The sequence below is a fragment of the Lathamus discolor genome, chromosome W (assembly GCF_037157495.1).
Source record: "Lathamus discolor isolate bLatDis1 chromosome W, bLatDis1.hap1, whole genome shotgun sequence".
NCBI classification, from domain to species: Eukaryota; Metazoa; Chordata; class Aves; order Psittaciformes; family Psittacidae; genus Lathamus; species Lathamus discolor.
Genome location: NC_088908.1, coordinates 20,732,280 through 20,752,410, shown reverse-complemented (window position 1 = coordinate 20,752,410; position 20,131 = coordinate 20,732,280). Strand labels below are relative to the sequence as shown.

The 20,131-nt window shown below is 47.0% G+C and overlaps 1 pseudogene; it reads left to right on the top strand.

The window, feature by feature from the left end:
• The window catches only part of LOC136004437 (methenyltetrahydrofolate synthase domain-containing protein-like), a 77,458-nt pseudogene that overhangs the window by 40,014 nt on the left and 17,313 nt on the right, over positions 1–20,131 (top strand).

The window sequence follows — 20,131 nt, the reverse complement described above, 5'->3', positions numbered from 1 at the left end:
TGCAGGAGACTAACGAGGAAACGCACTTGCACCACAAACAGCCGGATTATGCACGGGTAAAGATCTCTACTGGCGCTACAAAGAAAAAGCGGCAGGTCTTAGTAATAGGGGACTCTACTTTGAAAGGGACGGAAGCACTCGTCTGTCGGCCTGACCCCGTCTCGAGGGAGGTGTGCTGCCTACCAGGGGCACGGATCAGGGATGTTACAGAGAGGCTGCCTGCTCTAGTAAGTTCCATGGACTATTACCCGCTCCTGGTGATCCATGTGGGTGCTAGGGATATAGATAGTAGTAGACTGGGGACCATAAAGAAAGACTACAGAGCCCTGGGAGAGGTGGTTAGGGGCTCCGGTGCTCGGTTAGTCTTTTCGTCAATTCTCCAGGACACAGGGGAGGACCACGAAAAACCTAGGAGGATTGGCCAGGTTAATAAATGGTTAAAAGGGTGGTGTCATAGTCAGGGGTTTGGGTGTCTTGAGCACAGGACTGAAGTTATTAGGCCAGACCTACTGGGGGCTGGTGGAGCTGCTCTGGTAAAGAAGGGGAAGAACAGTTTTGGTAGGAGGCTTGCCAGGCTGGTCAAGGAGGCTTTAAACTAGATGAGTTGGGGGAGGGGGGCATCATTCCATCCCAACACACCCAGTCAGTTGCTAACACCTATAATAAATGCTCAGAACAATGTAGATATATTCTAGCTGCTCCAGCCAACGAGCCGGCTTCAATTGGAGCTCGTCTCAGATGCCTCTATACAAACGACCGTAGCATGGGGAACAAACAAGAGGAAGTATAGATGTGTGCACATCTACGGGGGTATGATATAATAGGCATAACAGAAACATGGTGGGATGGCTCCTATGACTGGAGTGTTGGAATGGAAGGTTACAGGCTCTTTAGAAAGGACAGGCCTGGCAGGCGGGAAGGGGGAGTTGCCCTTTATGTTAGGGATAGGCTGGAGAGTATGGAACTCTGTCTGGGGGCAGGTGAGCAGTTTACAGAGAGTTTGTGGTTCAGGGTTAAAGAGAGAACAGCTGTGGGAGACATTACTGTAGGGATCTGTTACAGGCCACCTGATCAAGGAGGACCTGTGGATGAAGCACTCTACAGACAGATAGGAAAAGCCTCACGCTCGCAGGCCCTTGTTCTCATGGGGGATTTCAACCACCCTGACATCTGTTGGAACAATGGCACTGCACGGCACAAGCAATCCAGGAGGTTCCTCGATTGTGTGGAAGACAACTTCCTTCTGCAAGTAATAGAGGAGCCGACAAGGAGAGGTGCCATGCTTGACATTGTGCTCACCAACAGGGAAGGGCTTGTTGAGAATGTGGTACTCCAGGGCAGCCTTGGATGTAGTGATCACGAGATGGTCGAATTTGAGATCCCGAGGACAGTGAGAAGAGCATGTAGCAAGCTCACTGCCCTGGACTTCAAAAGAGCAGACTTTGGCCTCTTCAGGAGCTTGCTTAGTAAGGTTCCATGTGATATAGCCCTGGAGGGCAGGGGGGCCCAAGACTCTTGGTTGATATTCAAGGATCACCTGCTACAAGCTCAGGAGTGCTGCATCCCAACTAGAAGGAAGTGCCGCAGGAGGGCCAGGAGACCTCCTTGGATGGATAAGGAGCTGCTGAGGAAAATTCAAAGGAAAAAAGAGGCTTAAAAAAATGGAAGCAAGGTCAGGCGGCCTGGGTAGAGTACAGGGATGTTGTCCGGGAAGCTAGGGACCAGGTTAGGAAGGCTAAGGCCCAGTTAGAATTAAACCTAGCCAGGGATGTTAAGGATAATAGGAAGGGATTCTACAGGTACGTAGAAAACAAAAAACAGACTAGGGACAACATAGGCCCCCTGAGGAAGCTTTCGGGAGAACTGGCTACGCAGGATTTGGAGAATCACAGAATCACAGAATCACAGAATCCCAAGGGTTGGAAGGGACCTAAAAAGATCATCTAGTCCAACCCCCCTGCAAGAGCAGGGTAACCTACAGTACATCACACAGGAACTTGTCCAGGCGGGCCTTGAATATCTCCAGTGTAGGAGACTCCACAACCCCCCTGGGCAACCTGTTCCAGTGCTCTGTCACTCTTACAGTAAAGAAGTTCTTCCTGATGTTAACGTGGAACTTCCTATGTTCCAGTTTACACCCATTGCCCCTTGTCCTATCACTGGATATCACTGAAAAAAGCCTAGCTCCATCATCCTGACACCTACCCTTTACATATTTGTAAACATTGATGAGGTCACCCCTCAGTCTCCTCTTTTGCAAGCTAAAGAGACCCAGCTCCCTCAGCCTCTCCTCATAAGGGAGATGTTCCACTCCCTTAATCATCTTTGTGGCTCTGCGCTGGACTCCTTCAAGCAATTCCCTGTCCTTCTTGAACAGAGGGGCCCAGAACTGGACGCAATATTCCAGATGCGGCCTCACCAAGGCTGAGTAGAGGGGGAGGAGAACCTCTCTTGACCTACTAACCACTCCCTTTCTAATGCACCCTAAGATGCCATTTGCCTTCTTGGCCACAAGAGCACATTGCTGGCTCATGGTCATCCTCCTATCCACCAGGACCCCCAGGTCCCTTTCCCGTTCACTACTTTCCAGCAGGTCACCCCCCAACCTGTACTGGTACATGGGGTTGTTCTTCCCCAGATGCAAGACTCTACACTTGCCCTTGTTAAATTTCATCAAGTTTCTCCCCGCCCAACTCTCCAGCCTGTCCAGGTCTCGCTGAATGGCAGCACAGTCCTCTGGTGTGTCAGCCACTCCTCCCAGTTTTGTGTCATCAGCAAACTTGCTGAGGGTGCACTCAGTTCCCTCATCCAGGTCATTGATGAAAATATTAAACAGCACCGGTCCCAGCACCGACCCCTGAGGAACTCCACTAGTCACAGACCTCCAGCTAGAATCTGCGCCATTGACCACAACTCTCTGCCTTCTTCCTCTCAACCAGTTCTCGATCCACCTCACTACTTGATCGTCAAGCCCACACTTCCTTAGCTTATCTGTGAGGATGCTGTGGGAGACAGTATCAAATGCCTTACTGAAATCAAGAAAAACTACATCTACCGCTCTACCATCATCCCTCCACCTAGTCACTTCCTCATAGAAGGCTATAAGGTTGGTCATACATGACTTCCCCCTCATAAAACCATGTTGGCTGTTCTTAATGACCCCCTCATCCTTGATATGCCTAGTGATGGAGTCAAGAATAAGTTGTTCCATCATCTTTCCAGGGATGGAGGTAAGGCTGACCGGTCTATAATTACCCGGGTCCTCCTTCTTGCCCTTCTTATAGATTGGTGTGACCTTTGCCATCCGCCAATCCTCAGGCACCTCGCCCGTTTCCCACGACTTACCAAAGAGAAGGCTGAGGTTCTGAATAACTTCTTTGCCTCGGTCTTCACTGGCAAAGGCTCTGACTGCACCACCCAGGTCTTAGAAGGTAGACGCAGGGACTGTGAGAATGAAGACCTTGGGCCCACTGTAGGAGAGGATCTGGTTCGAGACCATCTTCAAAATCTGAACGCGCACAAGTCCGGGGGACCTGATGAAATCCATTCACGACTCCTGAAGGAGCTGGCGAATGAAGTTGCTAAGCCACTGGCCATAGTATTTGGAAAAAACATGGCAGTCAGGTGAAGTTCCCGACAACTGGAAAAAGGGAAATATAACCCCCATTTTCAAGAAGGGGAAAATGGAAGACCCGGGGAATTACAGACCAGTCAGTCTCACCTCTGTGCCTGGTAAAATCTTGGAGCACATTCTCCTGGAAGGCATGCTAAGGCACATGAAAAACAACAAGGTGCTTGGTGACAGCCAGCATGGCTTCACTAAGGGGAAATCCTGCCTGACCAATTTGGTGGCCTTCTATGATGGGGCTACAGAATTGACGGATAAGGGTAAGGCAGTTGATGTCATCTACCTGGACTTGTGCAAAGCGTTTGACACTGTCCCACACGACATCCTTCTCTCTAAATTGGAGAGATATCAATTTGATGGATTGACCACTCAGTGGATAAAGAACTGGCTGGATGGCCACACACAAAGAGTTGTGGTCAGTGGCTCCAGGTCCAGCTGGAGACCAGTAACGAGTGGTGTCCCTCAGGGATCGGTGTTGGGACCGGTCTTGTTTAACATCTTCATCGCTGACATGGACAGTGGGATTGAGTGCGCCCTCAGCAAGTTTGCCGATGACACCAAGCTGTGTGGTCCGGTTGATATTCTGGAGGGAAGGGATGCCATCCAGAGGGACCTTGACACGCTTGTGAGGTGGGCTGATTCCAACCTTATGAAGTTCAACCACGACAAGTGCAAGGTCCTACACCTGGGTCGGAGCATTCCCAGGCACAGCTACAGACTGGTCAAAGAAGAGATTCAGAGCGGCCCTGCAGAGAAGGACTTGGGGGTGCTGGTCGATCAGAAAGTGAACATGAGCCGGCAGTGTGCGCTCGCAGCCCAGAAAGCCAACCGTATCCTGGGCTGCATCAAAAGGAGCGTGACCAGCAGGTCGAAAGAGGTGATCCTGTCCCTCTACTCTGCTCTTGTGAGACCTCACCTGGAGTATTGTGTGCAGTTCTGGTGTCCTCAACATAAAAAGACATGGAACTGCTGGAACAAGTCCAGAGGAGGGCCACGAGGATGATCAGGGGACTGGAGCACCTCCCGTATGAAGACAGGCTGAGGAAGTTGGGGCTGTTCAGCCTGGAGAAGAGAAGGCTGTGTGGGGACCTAATAGCAGTATCTGAAGGGGGCCTATAGGGATGCTGAGGAGGGACTCTTCATTAGGGACTGCAGTGACAGGACAAGGGGTAACGGGTTAAAACTTAAACAGGGGAAGTTTAAATTGGATATAAGGAGGAAATTCTTTCCTGTAAGGGTGGTGAGACACTGGAATCGGTTGCCCAGGGAGGTTGTGAGTGCTCCATCCCTGGCGGTGTGCAAGGCCAGGTTGGATGAAGCCTTGGGTGGGATGGTTTAGTGTGAGGTGTCCCTGCCCATTGCAGGGGGGTTGGAACTAGATGATCTTGAGGTCCTTTCCAACCCTAACTATTCTATGATTCTGTAAGGGGTATCTGGGAATGGCAGGTGTCCAGGATGGGCTACAGTTAAACTAACTGATAAGTAGGAGGATAGGAGGATTATTATGTCTCTGGTGCTAGCGAACCAATTAAGCTGTTATAAGCATCTTCTGCTCGTGCTTCAAAGGCTGCCAGAAGTGATGAAGACTGTTGGAAGAAGTAAATGACCCTCAGAGACCACCACCACAATTTTGTACGCATGCGGGGAACTTTCTGGAAAATAATGTTATCCGTACATAGCCTCATGAATATGTATGTATGCCCGGGGACTATATAAGTATGGCTTGTATAGCAATATAGAGAAACACGTTAGGAGGAACTATCCCCCGTGTCTCCTGGCGCCGCAATAAAGAATACCTGCTTGTCAACTTGAAAACTTCATTGGCATGTATGTTCCTGGAGTTTTCTCCGAATCAATGCCAATGAGTGGGCATATGATGATGGTGCACTCCGTGTAAGTTTCTGCCATATGAGTCTTGCACTTTCGACTTCATCTGGATCTACGGATGCATTCCCAGCATCCAACCTACAATAGATCATTGCTAGAATGACTGATTCCCCTAGAGACTGGATGCCTTTTTCAAGAGTGGTCCACTTGGCTGAACAACTCAACATTGTCCTTGTAGAGAAACCCTTCTTTCACAGCTGCCAAGGGCCTTCTCCAAAGGCTGAGGGCCCGTTTCTCTTTTGCAATGGCTTTGTCAATTCCCCCTTCCCTAACAAGTGATCCCAACTGCTTGACTTCCCTACCTTCTAGTTCGTGACTGTCATCCCCATTGTCCCAGTGTTGGAGCAACCAGGTGAAGATGTGCTCCCCTGGATGATGGGTGACATCTTTTAGCATATGTCATATCTCGGTCAAGGTCTGGGGTCAAGAAGTCACCTCCTCCTCTTCCTCTGATAACTCTTGTTCAGATGCTGTCCCATGTAGTAAGTGCATTGGTTCATCTTTCTTCACTGTACCGGTTGCTCTTTGTGCCTCTTTTTTGCTTTTCCCCTTGCTTACAGTGGCAACTGATTTTGGCATGAATTAGTCCTTTGGTTTAGCTGCAGTGATTATCACTGTAGTTGGAGTGGCTGCAGTATCTGTTGTCAGGTTTGGTGCAGCCACTGTGCTTGGGGTTGAGTAGCACCAGCAGCTGCATTGTCTGTTGCTGTCAGGGTTTGAGTAGCTGCTGTACTTGTCACTGGAGTTAGTGTAGTTCCTATGCTTGGAGTTGGAGTAGCTGCGTTGTCAGCTGCTTTGCCATCAGATCCAGTGACTTTTTTTCCCCTTAGAAAGCGCTGGACTGTGTTGAACAGGGCTCTCTAGGCACAGGTCAAACCCCAGCACGTTGCCATGATTTGTCCCTCTCTGGTATGACCAGGATGACAACATACCTCATTTAAGTGTTTTAGTAGTTTTTCTGGATTTTGCACTTGTTCAGTGGTGAAGTTCCAAAGCACTGGAGGGGCCCACTGGCTTAGATACTTGCCCATACTATCCCACACCTCCTGCCACTCATGACTGTCCAGCCTTGGGGAAAATCTCTTGGTCCTCCTATATAGTCGTCTAACCCTAGACCAGAGCCAAACCCGAACCTGTTTAACTTTCAAGATCAGCTCTCCTTCAGCAGTTACTGCAACTTGTCATAGGGGACTCTACACAGCTGCCTTCCATCTCCAACATTTCCAAAGCCCTGGAGAGGTCCAGTGGCTTAAGTGTTTGCCCATACAATCCCACACACCCTGCCTGTCATGACTTCCTAGCCTCAGGGAAAATCTCCTGATGGTCCTCCTGTATCTAACCCTAGACCAGACGCGAGACAGACACTGCTGAGTTTCTGAGATAAGACAAGATTGGGTGTTCTCAGGGTGGTCACACCATAGAAAGCATATGCAGCAACGTAGAAAGCATATGCAGCAACAAGCTGGTTCCCAGCAAAAGGAGCAGGACACTCTCAAGGACACTGAAAGGATATTCAAGATCTTTAACTTTTTCAGAATCTACTCCCACTGTAAATAGCCTGGTGGGGGAGCAGAGGGTGTGAGGGAATATTTCCTTCATAGGTTGACCCCCTGAGGAAAGGAAAAAGAAAGATGTGCAATTGTTAAAAAATTCCATTATATGCCTCCCAAATTATAGAGATAATGACCATGCTGAGAACACATGCCAGACCAATTTCATAATCAATGATTCTATTTTATTACAAGTCATTACCATGAAGTAAAACAAGAACCTTAGCCCAGGCCCCCTGGCTGATAAACACTAAAATAGCAAATACTGGCTGTAAGTAAGGTACGACATGCTGAAACTCCAAGATCAAGAGAAACAACTCTGAGAGAAAACAAATAGACATTGTGATTGGAGGCTATTAATCTGGAACAATGAATGCTCATCACAAATACTATTAGACACACTCTGGTCAGATCTGTCATTATCCTTCGTGCCCCACGTTGGGCACCACAAAGAACTGTTGTGGTTTAAGCCCAGTGGGTAATTCAGAACCATGCAGCTGCTCACTCACTCCCCCCGCTTCTTTCTCCCCCCACTCCTGGAGGGATGGAGAGGAGAATCAATAGAATGTAACTCCCACAGGCTGAGATAAGAACAGTCCAGCAATTAAGCATTCCAGAGTTCGAGGATTCCAGGTGAGAGAAAATGAGAGACAAATAGAGAACTCACAACTGGTTTATTAATATAGGAAAATATAGAGATAGTAAAGGATACAGTAAAGGATACTTCTGATGTTTGGTTATCTTACTAACCTCAAGGACCCTGTGAAGATGATCAGGAAACCAGCTCCAAGAATCGACATCGCAGTGCGAGGTGGCAGGCTCAACCTCAGCAGGCGTCTCCTTGCAGGCAGCGTTCACCTGGCTGGTATGAGGTTCTGCCTCCTCCACATCACATGAGGCTCAGACTTTTATACTGACAAAAATGCACACTCATTCTGACGCAGGGGGCCAGCCTACGTCAGAAGAAGTGGCTAGCTATATCTAGAAAGGTTTCCAAGAGTCGAGACTTTTCTGGGGAGTTCAAAGCAGAACTTTCTGGGGAGGAATCAAAGCTGGACTTTCTGAGGAGCAGCCAAAGCAGGACTCTCCGGGGAGGAGCCAAAGAGGACAAACAGTACTTTTCTATCTTTTTGTGTTTCACCATGGACCATTATCTAGTGTCCCTGACACATGCCACCCCATGGTCCGTGGTTGAAACACACAAATATTTTACCATCCGTGCCACAGTTTTATATAATATACTATCTATAAGGGAATGGATTAGTGCTAAAAGACAAGGAACACAACATAAAATACATAAAAACCCAATACCTATTACCACTCATAATACAAAAGCTTTTTGCAGGTAGTCCCACCCCCCATGTCCATCCCTGAAAGGGGTTACACCTGGTGTTTTCTTCTAGCTGGTTAGAAAGGGTCTTCGACTTTTGTATTTATGCATGTATTGAACTGGACTTTTCACTTAAATTCATGCAACATAACCTGTCAAAGTCTTCACACCCATGCTTATGTACTAAAAGAAAAAAAATCAATAGCTGCCCTATTTTGTTTTGCACGATGAAGGAAGCGAGCACTTTGGCTTCAGTTCTTTGCAAATTGGTAACAAGTTTCTAGATGACATGGAGGAAAAGCAAAACAAAGTGGTGATGTCCAGGCTCCAAAAACAAGGTTTCACCAATGCGTTGGCCAGATATACTGGGAATCTTGGGAAACTGGAGACAGATGCTGTTACTTCCAAAGACACAGCCCTTGGCTTTCTTTATCCCCTTCTCTGCTTAAGGAATCTTAAATCACAAAAGAGCAGCTTCTTGACATTAGCCTTTGAGAAAGAAGATTCAAATATGATAGTTATTATAATAGTTACTTATGCTAATGATGAAACCTGCTTTAGATGACCCTGCTTGAGCAGGGGATTTGGACTAGATCATCTCTCGTGCCAACCACAGGCTGCTTGGCTTGCCCTTCCCTCCTGGATGGCCCTCTTATAACAGAGGAGGCCATCCCTCACACCAAGGTCTGGCATGGCATGTGTCCCCACCACTCAATGCTTGCTGGATTGCAGCCAACAGCAGAGCTAAAGGTTCTTCTTGGGGAAAAACACAGAGGCCGACCCAGTCTTGCCCTTGACTATGATAGGAGGCATTTGGCCAACCTCACTCCTTGAACCTCATTGTCAATGCAGAGTTTCACCCGCCTCCTCCAGTAACAAGTTGCTACTATGGCAAAGTGCACACAGATTTACATTAGCAGTATAACAACTACAGGGTGCAGCAGTACATTGAAGATGCTGATGGCAGTGGGGGACCAGCCAAAGAAAATGTCCCACCAGTGGGGTTCTTCCACCCTCTTAATTGGTTCTGTTACCTGCTTTATAACACTACCACTGTATTAGAATCTTTCTGGCTTCTGCCTTAGCATTTTCTAGCAGCTACTGTAAATTCACATGCTCTAACATCTCTTTTACAAGTGACAAATCCACACAATACAAGGTATAGTTTCTTATTAGCAACTGGCTAGTAAATACAGGTGGTTTATACACAAAATCACAGCCTCCAATAATAACTATGTTGCAAGCACACATATTCAGTCATTATTTTTAGTTGCCCCAAGTGATGTTTTGCAAATCATTCCTTTTTCTCTTCCTCTGTCTCATTCCACTCGGGGTATTCATGGTCAGCTCCTGCAGCTGAGGCATTGGGTTCTTCAACTTGTCTATCCAGCGCATGGTATGGCTTGACAAACTTTGCAGGTGGCCACCACAGACCTGTAGGTAGGGGGACACAAACATACCCCCTCCCCCAAGTTATCAGTTCCACTGGCCCTTCCCATTTCTGCGTGCCCAAAGGATCACAGTACCACATTCGCCTTTAAGCCACAAGGATTTACACCCATGGCAAATGAGGATTGAGCTGTTGCCTGACAGTCAGAGCAAGACCTGACAAAATCTGCTTTGCTTGAGAAGAAGACAGGTTAAACTGTTTCGTTAAAACAGAGGCACTCTGATGAAAAAAGGAACATGAAGCAGCTGCAGAAGTAAACCAAATAGTGTTAACAGTCAAGGAGTTTGCTATGTCATTACCTGCAGTAAAAGGGCAGGTTGGAATGCAGCCTAATATGACAAATAAAAACAGAATAATTAGTGCAACAGCCAATACAGAAGCCCTATGAGCCTCTGGACCAACATCTTGACAGTAGATCAAGAGGAGCTTGGGTGCTGCTGGAGGGCAGAGGTGTCCTGCACTCATTGATGTGCATGCAGAATCAAAAGCAATACTTACTAAACCCTATGGCTCAAACAACACTGCCACATTATAAGGGGGGTTTCTTTGAACCCTTTATATTTCCTCAGCCTGTCAGTGTCCCAAGAAGGATGAGACCCTTGTGTCTGACCAGCCTGTCTGCGTCCCATTGTGGGAACCCTACTGGACAGCCCACTGTATCAGAGGGTGATTTGATTGACCTATTCAGGGACCCACGCTGACAGCATCACTGAATCAAATCCCACTGGCTGCAAAACAAACTTGAAGCAATACACAGAAAGTGAAAGGGTTAATATCAATAAGCAGCAAGAGGATGAAACTCTCTCTTCAGACTTCCTGTAGCTGTGGGTGACTATCTGAAGAGAGTATCCCACCATTGATGTTCTCTTTCTTCACTCTTTCCAGAATTTGATGCATTTTTTCCACATCATGATGGACAGTAATCAGTCTTTTCATCCATTTTCTTCAGCTTGCTTTAATAGTCATTTCAGATATTCATTCCAATAGGGTGTCATGGTTTAAACAAAGTCACCCATAAATCACGCAGTCGTTCACTCACTCCCCCCCTTCTTGCCCTCCCCCTACACCCAGAGGGACGGAGAGGAGAATCGAAAAGAATGCAACTCCCACGGGTTGAGATAAGAACAGTTTACTAACTAAGGTATAACACAAATCACTACTACTACTACCACCAATAATAATAATGATAAAGGAAATAACAAGGGAAGAGAATACAACACCCCAGCACCAGCCGACCAATAACTCGCCCCACTCCCCCCAGCCAAGCACCGACCGATACCTCGTCCAACCCTGCAGTCCCCCAGCCCTTCCGGGTAACTCCCAGTTACATCCTGGGCATGACGTGCTGTGGTATGGAATACCTCTTTGGCTAGTTTGGGTCAGGTGTCCTGTCTCTGCTTCCTCCCGGCTTTCCCTCCTCCCTGGGAGAGCATGAGGCTCAGAAAGTCCTTGGCCAGACCAAACATTTGAGCAGCAACTAAAAACATCGGCGTTATCAGCACTGTTCCCAGGCTGAAAAGTCAAAACACAGCGCTGCACCAGCTACCAGGAAGGAGAAAAACAGTTGCTACTGCTGAACCCAGGACATAGGGGTAGGCAGCAGATCTCGAATCAGCATGTAATTAGACTGTAATACAAGCTGAATAAACTCCTCAGGCTGTTTCCCAGCCTGACCTTGCACCCCTGTACACAAACACTCCCTGGCCTGCTCCAGACCCTGGTGCACTATCAGCATTTCTTCTTCTTTAATTATCTACATAGTGGGAACAGGATGGCTTGCAGTTACCACATCTCCCCCTTTTCTACTCTCCCCTGGTCCTGAGCTGCTTTGTCCAAGCCCAGTCCTAGTAAATCCCTTAACTGGCTTAGCTTTTCAATCACTTGTTCAATGGGGTTTCCCTGTTCTGATAGCAGTATGGGGTTGTGGGTTTTTTCTTATTTTCTTTTTTTTTTTTCTTTTTCTTCTTCTTCCCATCCACCCCGTCTAGCTCTAGCAATACAGTATCTGCTCTTTCCTCCATGTCCTAGGTTCAGCAGTAGCAGTCATTTTTCTCCTTCTTAGTAGCTGGTGCAGTGCTGTGGTTTTGACTTTTGTCCTGGGAACAGCACTGATAACACCAATGTTTTCAGTTGTTGCTAAGTAATGTTTAGTCTGACCAAGGACTTTCTGAGTCTCATGCTCTGCCAGGGAGGAAGCAGAGACAGAACACCTGACCCAAACTAGCCAAAGAGGTATTCCATACCGCAGCACGTCATACCCAGGATATAGAACTGGGGGCAGTTACCCGGAAGGGCTAGATCACTGCTCAATCGGGCTGGGTATCAGTCAGCGGGTGGTGAGCGGTTGTATTCTCTTCCTTTGTTATTTTCTTGTTATTATTATTATTGGTGGTAGCAGTAGTGGGTTTGTGTTATACCTTAGTTACTGGACTGCTCTTATCTCAACCAGTGGGAGTTCCATTCTTTTGATTCTCCTCCCCATCCCCCCGGGAGTGGGGGTGGAGGAAGGAGGGGGAGGGAGCAAGAGACTGCGTAGTTCTGAGTTACTAGCTAGGCTTAAACCACAACAGTTCTTTGTGGTGCCCAACGTGGGGCACAAAGGGTTGAGATAAAGACACATCTGACCAGAGTGTGTCTAATAGAATTTGTGATAAGCATTTATCGTTTTGGATTAATAGTCACTCGTTACAATGCTGATTTATTGGCTCTCAAAGTTGTTGCTCTTGATCTATGAGTTTCAGCATGTCGTTAACTTACTTACAGCTGGTATTTGCTGTTTTAGTGCTTATCGGCTGGGGGCCTTGGGCTAAGGTTCTTGTTTCATTGTACTTTATGGTAATGACTTGTAATACAATAGACTCATTGATCATGAAACTGATCTGGCTTGTGTTCCCATTGTGGTCACCACCTCTATACTTTGGGAGGTATATAATAGAAGTGTATAGCAATTACACATCTTTTTTCCCCTCCTCAGGTGGTCAGCCTATGAGGGAGACATTCCCATACACCCTAGTGACAAGTACAGCAGCTACTCAAAGTGTGACTACAACAGATAACGCAGCTACTCCATCTCCAAGCACAGCAGCTACACCCACCCCAGGGACAAGTACACCAGCTACTCAAACTCTGACTGCAGCAGACAGCGCAGCTACTTCAGCTCCAAGCACAGCAGCTACACCAGACCCAGTGACAAGTACAGCAGCACCATTTGAGAGTTCTGAAGGTTTTGAATGGCCTTTGGGTACCCTTGAGACCTGCCTGCTGATTGTGATGGGGATCAGCATGTTGGCACACACACAGAGGGTGTTTTACCCACGACCATTTTGTCTGATCTCGAAAGTTAAGCGGAGTCATGTCTGGGTCTTGTCTAGGATTAGATGACGATATAGAAGGACCAAGAAATTTTCCCTGAGGCTGGACAGTCATGAGTGGCAGGGTGTGTGGGACAGTATGGGAGATTACCTAGTCCACTGGGCCCCTCCAGTGCTTTGGAAGCGTCGGAGACTGAAGGCAGCTGTATGGAGTCCCCAGTGACAAGATGCAGAAACTGCTGCCATCAGGGCAGAGATGCAACATACAGATGGACTCATGATTGAGGGGTGGACTTAGCAATGGACACTATTGCCCAAGTTATTCATGAGTGTGAAAACTGCACACAGCCTCTCCTCCTCTGAAAGACTGTTACAAGAGATGGAGCCCGACATCATGGAGTGGATGGACTCAGCAGCTGTATAGGGATTGGTCCATGCACTAAGGAATGATCTCTCTCTCTCTGTCTGTGTGTGGATGTGTATGTGTATTTATATATATATACACACATGTATATATGTAAGAGCGATGGCATACTGAAAATGTGGGATCTGAGCATGATGTGAATGTTATGGAATAAGGGGTGGGTATTGTCCCGGGTTCAGCAGTAGCAGTCATTTTTCTCCTTAGCAGCTGGTGCAGTGCTGTGGTTTTGACTTTTGTCCTGGGAACAGCGCTGATAACACCAATGTTTTTAGTTGTTGCTAAGTAATGTTTAGTCTGACCAAGGACTTTCTGAGTCTCATGCTCTGCCAGGGAGAAGGGGAAGCCGTGAGGAAGCAGAGACAGGACACCTGACTCAAACTAGCCAAAGGGTATTCCATACCACAGCATGTCATGCCCAGGATGTAAAACTGGGGGCAGTTACCCAGAAGGGCTAGATCACTGCCAGGGTCGGGCAGGGTATCGGTCGGCGGGTGGTGAGTGGTTGTATTCTCTTCCCTTGTTATTTCCCTTATCATTATTATTATTGGTGGTAGCAGTAGTGGTTTGTGTTATACCTTAGTTACTGGACTGTTCTTATCTCAACCAGTGGGAGTTCCATTCTTTTGATTCTCCTCCCCATCCCTCTGGGAATGAGGGAAGGAAGGGGGGGAGCAAGTGAGGGCTGCATAGCTGAATTGACAGGCTGGGCTTAAACCACCACACTCCATGAGGCAAACTGGCTAGTTCTGGGGTTCCTCCCCTGGCCTTTGCTTGTATTTATCCAATAAATTACTAATCTCTTTGGGATTATAGTCTGTCAATTCCTCTGCTCTTACTTGTCTGTTTGCCCTGGTAACCATCTTACATTTTAAACATAGGAGATGCGCTGGCTCCTTCCTTTTTCACATTTGCCTCATCTCTGGTATTTGATTCTGACTCACTGGTACCCCAAACATTACATATCTGGTCGGGTTGGTCCCAGTCTGGTTGGGTTACTGCTGCCCGCTCCCGTGGTCCCGTATCTGCACCAGGCTTTGGGTGTCTCCGCTGCTGCCACGCAGCCCACATGGAATACGATGTTGCCAATTTCTCTAGAGTTTTGGGTTTTTTTTTTCTTTTTTGGTGTTTTTTTTCCTACCACCCTGATGCTGCTTGGGTAGCAGCTATTAAAGTTTGTGGTTGCACTACCCCTCTTGCTTCTTCAGTTAGCAGTTCTTGTTTCAACCAATCTGTCTGTTCCTCCAAGTCTTGGATTCACCCCCAAGTTACTTTAAACACACTAAGCAGGGCTCCTCCCATGTGCCTAGCATTTTGCAGGTGCTCTTTAGGCTTTGCTTGTGATGTCTCTACAAACTGCCCCCAATACCTCAATAGATCGAGAGGGTTTCTTTTTTTTTTTTTTTTTTTTTCACATCATGTTTCCAGCCCCACATGATTACAGGTTTTTCCACCTATCCCACTCTATGGCTCCACTGCCCATCCTGGTCGTTCCACCGGTGGAGCACTGGGAGCCTAATCAGAGGGTAGCTTCTATTGAACATGGTTACCTAACTGTATCAAATAACTAAAGGGGCCTCACTGCCTTTTTATGTCCCGTCCCCCCCCCCTTTTTTTTTTTCTCTTCAAGTCACTTACCTTGCTCTGTGAGGCTACAAATGCCAGCCTGCTCAGCAGCAGCTATAAATGCCTGCCTGCTCAGCAGCAGCCACAGCTACCTGACTGCTCTGCAGCAGCCATAAATACCTGGCGGCAACCGCACTTTTGCATTAACCCTTTCTTGCCTGGAATGTTAATCTGCTACCCGTTAAAAACTTTTACGTGAGCCCGACAACAAAAAATACACAGAACACCGTCTCTTGGTGCAGCTTCACACTTCACTGATGAAGCCCTGCCTTCAACACACACACAAAGGATCCCACAAGCACACTCCACACAACTACAATACTTGAAACACAAAATCCAGACAGACAAACATTACCTGCTATGCGGCCCGGCGTACAGAACATGGTGCAATCCGGTAGCAGTGCCTCCGGCCCCACATACAGAACGTGGTGCAATCCAATACCTGTGCACCCCCACTACACAGCCCCATGTAGAGAACGTGGTGCAATCTGGTAGCTGTGCCCCCTCACTACACAGCCCCTCATACAGAATGTGGTGCAATCCAGTACCTGTACATCCCACCCCATGTACAGAACATGGCACAATCCGGTAGCTGTGCACCCCCACTTTGTAGTAATACATGGCATAACCTGGTAGCAGTGCACTCCGCTACCCGGCCCTACTAATTCTTGTTATACCCAACTATTGCTCTCACGCTCTCTCAAACCTAGAATCCCATCCTCGTCATCATTTTTGTTCCAGAGTTCGAGGATTCCAGGTGAGAGAAAATGAGAGACAAATAGAGAACTCACAACTAGTTTATTAATATAGGAAAATATAGAGATAGTAAAGGATACAGTAAAGGATACTTCTGATGTTTGATTATCTTACCAACCCCAAGGACCCTGTGAAGATGACCAGGAAACCAGCTCCAAGAATCGACATCGCAGTGCGAGGTGGCAGGCTCAACCTCAGCAGGCGTCTCCTTGCAGGCAGCATTCACCTGGCTGGTATGAGGTTCTGCCTCCTCCACATCACATGAGGCTCAGACTTTTATACTGACAAAAATGCACACTCATTCTGACGCAGGGGGCCAGCCTACGTCAGAAGAAGTGGCTAGCTATATCTAGAAAGGTTTCCAAGAGTCGAGACTTTTCTGGGGAGTTCAAAGCAGAACTTTCTGGGGAGGAATCAAAGCTGGACTTTCCGAGGAGCAGCCAAAGCAGGACTCTCCGGGGAGGAGCCAAAGCAGACAAACAGTACTTTTCTATCTTTGTGTGTTTCACCACAGACCATTATCTATCGTCCCTGACACACTAAGGTATAATACAAAACTACTACTGCTACCACCAACAATAATAATGATAAGGGAAATAACAAGGGGAGAGAATACAATTGCTCACCACATGCCTGACCCGAGCAGCAATCTGGGCCTTTTGGGTGTCTCCCCCCAGTTTCTACACTCAGCATGAAGTGCTGTGGCATGGAATACCCCTTTGGCTCGTTTGGGTCAGGAGTCCTGTCTCTGTTTCCTCCTGGCTTTCCATGCCCTCCTCCCTGGCAGAGCATGAGACTGAGAAAATCCTTAGTAGAAGTAATCATTACTCAGCAACAACTAAAAACATCGGTGTTATCAGCATTGTTCCCAGGCTGAAAGTCAAAAACAGAGCACTGCACCAGATACTAAGAAGGAGAAAAAATGACTGCTACGCCTGAACCCAGGACACACATGATCGAAAGACCACAGGGCTTTGAGCAACCTGGTCTAGTGGGAGGTGTCCCTGCCCATGGCAGGGGGTTGGAACTACATGATCTTTAAGTTCCCTTCCAACCCAAACCATTCTGTGATTCCATAATTCTATATCTATAACACCTGGGGCACTCAGCACTGGCCTCTGACACAAGGCACCATTTGACAGTGGGGAAGCCACCTGCCACCAGAGACACCCTGAGAAGGTAGCTGAGACTGTTACAGTCACACACATTTTGTGAGGCAACATTTCTCCTCAGCACACTCCACTCACAGCAGGCCCAATGCCTGAGGAAAAGGCCCTCCATTAGGGCCCAGTTTCCCTCATAACCTTTATGCTCTAAAAGGAGCCTCTTGTGGGGCCTCAACTCACCCAAGTGAACAGCAGGGACAGCCCCCTGGCTGCCATCCCCATCCCCCCACCATTTCACAGGCTGGATTGATGGGCTGTGTCCAATGGTATGAGGCTCAACAATGCAAAGGTTCTCTTCTCTCAAACAACAAGTGATAGGATGAGATAACAGCTCTCTTAGAGAGCTTTGTTTCTGTTATTGCGAACTCATACAGTTATGTCCACATAGCAACACCTATGATTTGCAAAAAATAATACATTTATGTGTTTATCACACTGGAAGAGCATGAGACTGAGAAAGTCCTTGGTAGGAGTAAACATTACTTAGTAACAACTAAAAACATCGGTGTTATCAGCATTGTTCCCAGGCTGAAAATCAAAAACACAGCACTGCAACAGCTACTAAGAAGAAGGAAAATGACTGTTATAGCTGAACCCAGGACAGTGTTCAAGGTATTACTGGCATACTGGCAAAGTGTTGCTGGACAGTGGTTGGAGAATCCTTCCTCTGGCTTTGTTTTGTCCCCAGTTTGATGGCGGGGGCAGGGGGGAGAAGTAAGAGGACTTTAAAGTATTCATTTACTCAGGTCACTGCTTCATTGTCTACCTGTTTTAATACAAGCTCAAGGTGTGCAGCCATGTATTGAAGAAATTATGACAAAAATAGCATTGTGTGGAGGTGTGTTGGGTGTTTTAATGTTGTGAGAGTGTTAGGGGATGGGCTCTGCTTTTGCCCAAAGGACTGGCAGAAGCATTCTGCCTTAGTTTGGTGCTGAGGTAAGATAGGTGGTGAAGCAGGTGGAGGAAGCCTGAGGTTTTATCACACCCTGAAGCAAGGGGATATCAGCTTAAATTACAAGAGGAGTATATGTTGTGAGCTAAGCTTGAGCACCTTACTCTGCTAAGAAACTAATCTTCTGAGTTCAGTAACTGAAAGAGGGCAGATTTAGATTAGATGTAAGGAAGAAATTCTTCCTTGTGAGGGTGGTGAGGCACTGGAACAGGTTGCCCAGAGAAGCTGTGGCTGCCCCATCCCTGGCAGTGTTCAAGGTCAGGTTGGATGGGGCTTGGAGCAACCTGATCTAGTGGAAGGTGTCCCTGCCCATGGCAGGAGGTTGGAAATAGATGATATTTAAGGTCCTTTCCAATTCAAACCCTTCTGTGTTTCTATTAATATAGTGTCTGTAAAACACAGAGAGCCTTGTCCAGAAAGTTTTCATCTAAAAAAGTTTTGACTTGTGTTTAAAAGAATCTATTTGCATTAATTAATTAAAAAGGGAATTGGTCAGTTAGATATGAGTGAGGGTGAAGTTGGGCAAAGTGACTTACTTGGATCCCCTCTTTTTCTGAGGCCTGCAAGATATTAGCCAAACACTCAGCATCTATTGGTATGTGAGAGTTTCCCATAGAAAACATCACAAAATTAACAGTATATCCCTCATATTTAAAATCTAGGGAAATCCATTTCTCTGTAGGATGAAAGACTGTAAAATGTCCATCTCTCTTGTGAACTCCTTAGTGATATGCTGGTATCTTATGAAAACAGGGTGCTTCCCATGCTGCGACAAGGCTTCTGGGTTTACAGGAGTTCAAAGCTGCCAAGACTGTAAAAGTAAATCCTGATGCTCCCCAGAAGAACGCTCGCTTTCTAATGCTGGAAGTAAGTGAATGTGTTCTCTCTCGATTCCTTTCTTCATGCAGGGGTCTCACCAGGCTTGCTGCTCTATTTGAGAGCTGGATGTGTTCAACAGAGCACGTGAGATTTAAGTGGATCCTGACAAACCTCTCGAAGGTGCTCAGCTAGCTGTGCTGCAGGTAACAGCACTGTTGCACCCCTGAGGAGGATAGTGGAACCGCAACACTTGGCGGCATCTCGTGGTCGAATTGTGCAGTTTCTCTGATGGAATCTTTATCAGTCCTTAGCCTCGAAGTTGTTCATGTAAGGATGTCTTCGCCTTTTTTGACAAATGGCAAAGGTGAAGGTAGGGTTTGGGGAAATTAATATCTTTCTGCAGAGCAATAGCTATTTCACTGTCATTGTATTCTTATTCCCCAAAACAAATAAGGTAGCCTTACCTCAAATTGCCTTATTTATCACAAGATGAGTGAGTGATAGACTTACCTCAAACCTGTTTGTGTTCACTGGCTTATATGTGTAGCTCAGTTGTTGACATGCACTTTACATCAACAGTCATGTCTTGCCATCTGTTTCTCAAATAAAACCTTGCCTGGAGTTTTGCTGTACTTGAGGGCATTCATCAGCAATGCTAACTAATCAATAGCAAAAGAGATTGACAATATGGAGACCTATAGGACAGTAAAAATACACTCTTTCGATTCTCCTCCCCATCCCTCCGGGAGCGGGGGGAGGAAAGGGGGGGAGTGAGCGAGCGGCTGCATGGTTCTGAGTTACCGGCTGGGCTTAAACCATGACAGTTCTTTGTGGCACCCAATGTGAGGCACAAAGGGTTGAGATAACGACAGATCTGACCAGAGTGTGTCTAATCGTATTTGTGATAAGCATTCACTGTTTCAGATTAGTAGTCACTTGTCACAATGCTTATTTATTGGCTCTCAAAGTTGTTGCTCTTGATCTCTGAGTTTCAGCATGTCGTAACTTACTTACAGCTGGTATTTGCTGTTTTAGTGTTTATCGGCTGGGGGACTTGGGCTAAGGTTCTTGTTTCGCTGTACTTTATGGTAATGACTTGTAATACAATAGAATCATTGATCATGAATCTGGGCTGCTATGTGTTCCCAGTGTGGTCATCACCTCTATACTCTGGGAGGTATATAATGGAAGTGTTTAGCTATTACACATTTTTTTTTCTCCTCGGATGGTCAACC